Below are 3363 nucleotides of genomic sequence, written 5' to 3'. Positions count from 1 at the left end.
AGAAGGATGGCAAAGTGAAAGGTATATTTGATATACATGTTATTGATGTGTACCTTACTAATGCTTGTAGTAGCGCCTGGGTATTTGATACTGGTTCTGTTGCTCATATTTGCAACTTGAAACAGGGGCTACGGATTAAAAGAAGATTGGCTAAGGACGAGGTGATGATGCGCGTCAGAAATGGTTCCAAGGTCGATGTGATCGCCGTCGGCACGCTACCTCTACATCAACCTTCGGGATTAGTTTTAGACCTGAATAATTGTTATTTGGTGCCAGCGTTGAGCATGAACATTATATCTGGATCTTGTTTGATGCGAGACGGTTATTCATTTAAATCAGAGAATAATGGTTGTTCTATTTATATGAGTAATATCTTTTATGGTCATGCACCCTTGATGAGTGGTCTATTTTTTGTTGAATCTCGATCGTAGTGATACACATGTTCATAATATTGAAGCCAAAAGATGCAAAGTTTGTAATGATAGTGCAACTTATTTGTGGCACTGCCGTTTAAGTCATATTGGTGTAAAGCTCATGAAGAAACTCCATGCTAATGGGCTTTTGGAATCACTTGATTATGAATCACTTGATACTTGCAAACCATGCCTCATGGGCAAGATGACTAAGACTCCGTTCTTCGGAACAATGGAGCGAGCCACTAACTTATTAGAAATAATACATACCGATGTATGCGGTCCAATGAGTGTTGAGGCTCACGGCGAGTATCATTATTTTCTGACCTTCACATATGATTTGAGAAGATATGGGTATATCTACTTAATGGAACATAATTCTGAAACATTTGAAAAGTTCAAAGAATTTCAGAGTGAAGTGGAAAATCATCGTAACAAGAAAGTAAAGTTTCTACAATCTGATCGCGGAGGCGAATATTTGAGTTATGAGTTTGGTCTTCATTTGAAGCAATGTGGAATAGTTTTGCAACTCACGCCACCTGGAACACCACAGCGTAATGGTGTGTCTGAACGTCGTAATCGTACTTTATTAGATATGGTGCAATCTATGATGTCTCTTACTGATTTACCGCTATCGTTTTGGGGTTATGCTTTAGAGACAGCTGCATTCACGTTAAATAGGGCACCATATAAATCCGTTGAGACGACACCATATGAACTGTGGTTTGGTAAGAAACCTAAGCTTTCGTTTCTTAAAGTTTGGGGCCGCGATGCTTATGTGAAAAAGCTTCAACCTGATAAGCTCAAACCCAAATCGGAGAAATGCGTCTTCATAGGATAACCAAAAGAAACTGTTCGGTACATCTTCTATCACAGATCCGAAGGCAAGATATTTGTTGCTAAGAATGGATCCTTTCTAGAGAAGGAGTTTCTCTCGAAAGAAGTGAGTGGGAGGAAAGTAGAACTTGATGAGGTAATTGTACCTTTTCCTGAATTGGAAAGTAGTTCATCACAGAAATCAGTTCCAGTGATTCCTACACCAATTAGTGAAGAAGCTAATGATGATGATCATGAAACTTCAGATCAAGTTACTACTGAACCTCGTAGGTCAACCAGAGTACGGTCTGCACCAGAGTGGTACGGTAATCCTATTCTGGAAGTCATGTTACTAGACCATGATGAACCTATGAACTATGAGGAAGCGATGATGAGCCCAGATTCCGCGAAATGGCTTGAGGCCATGAAATCTGAGATGGGATCCATCTATGAGAACAAAGTGTGGACTTTTGTGGACTTGCCCGATGATTGGCAAGCCATAGAAAATAAATGGATCTTCAAGAAGAAGACTGGCGCTGACGGTAATGTTACTATCTACAAAGCTCGACTTGTTGTGAAAGGTTTTCGACAAGTTCAAGGAGTTGACTACGATGAGACATTCTCACCCGTAGCAATGCTTAAGTCTGTAAGAATCATGTTAGCAATTGCCGCATTTTATGGTTATGAAATTTGGCAAATGGATGTCAAAACTGCATTCCTTAATGGATTTCTTAAAGAAGAGTTGTATATGATGCAACCAGAAGGTTTTGTCGATCCAAAAGGTGCTAACAAAGTGTGCAAGCTCCAACGATCCATTTATGGACTGGTGCAAGCCTCTCGGAGTTGGAATATACGCTTTGATAATGTGATCAAAGCATATGGTTTTATATAGACTTTTGGAGAAGCTTGTATTTACAAGAAAGTGAGTGGGAGCTCTGTAGCATTTCTAATATTATATGTGGATGACATATTGTTGATTGGAAATAATACAAAATTTCTGGATAGCATAAAAGGATACTTGAATAAGAATTTTTCAATGAAAGACCTTGGTGAAGTTGCTTATATATTGGGCATCAAGATCTATAGAGATAGATCAAGACGCTTAATTGGACTTTCACAAAGCACATACCTTGATAATTTTGAAGAAGTTCAAAATGGATCAGTCAAAGAAAGGGTTTTGCATGTGTTACAAGGTGTGAAGTTGAGTCAGACTCCATGCCCGACCATTGCAGAAGATAGAGAGAAAATGAAAGTCATTCCCTATGTCTCAGCCATAGGTTCTATCATGTATGCAATGTTGTGTACCAGACCTGATGTGTGCCTTGCTACAAGTTTCGCAGGGAGGTACCAAAGTAATCCCGGAGTGGATCACTGGACAGCGGTCAAGAACATCCTAAAATACCTGAAAAGGACTAAGGATATGTTTCTCGTTTATGGAGGTGACAAAGAGCTTGTCGTAAATGGTTACGTCGATGCAAGCTTTGACACTGATTCGAATGAATCTAAGTCGCAAACCGGATATGTATTTATATTGAATGGTGGAGCTGTTAGTTGGTGCAGTTCCAAGCAGAGCGTTGTGGCGGGATCTACGTGTGAAGCGGAGTACATAGCTGCTTTGAAAGCAGCAAATGAAGGAGTCTGGATCACTACTAGGAAAAGGCCTACTAGTGGCGCACCAGTTTTGCCTACTAATGGCACACTACTGGTGCGCCACTAGTACCACGCCACTAGTATTAAATACTAATGGCGCACCACTGGTGCGCCATTAGTATAGGCCACTGGTGCGCCATTAGTATAGGCCACGGTGCGCCATTAGTATTTTTGAATTTTGAAGTCGGGAAAATAGTAGTGGCGCACCGTCTAACCCCCACCGTGCGCCATTTCTATTTTTGAATTTGGATCTGGATCGTGATTTTTTTGCCCATTTTTTTGCTTGTTTTTTTACGAAATTTTTTCAAATTTTGTTCTCGTTTTTGGATCATGTACGTTCTTTTGCCGTGTTCTTTTGCCGGAGAGGAGTTCGCCGGAGAGGAGGGCCGAGGTCACCGGAGAGGAGGAGGAGGAGGTCACCGGAGAGGCGCTCGCCTACATCGCCGGAGAGGAGGAGGAGGTCGCCGGAGAGGAGTTCACCGGA

This window comes from Triticum aestivum, chromosome 5D, assembly GCF_018294505.1.
Source record: "Triticum aestivum cultivar Chinese Spring chromosome 5D, IWGSC CS RefSeq v2.1, whole genome shotgun sequence".
Lineage (NCBI taxonomy): Eukaryota > Viridiplantae > Streptophyta > Magnoliopsida > Poales > Poaceae > Triticum > Triticum aestivum.
This window is presented reverse-complemented; position numbering follows the sequence as displayed.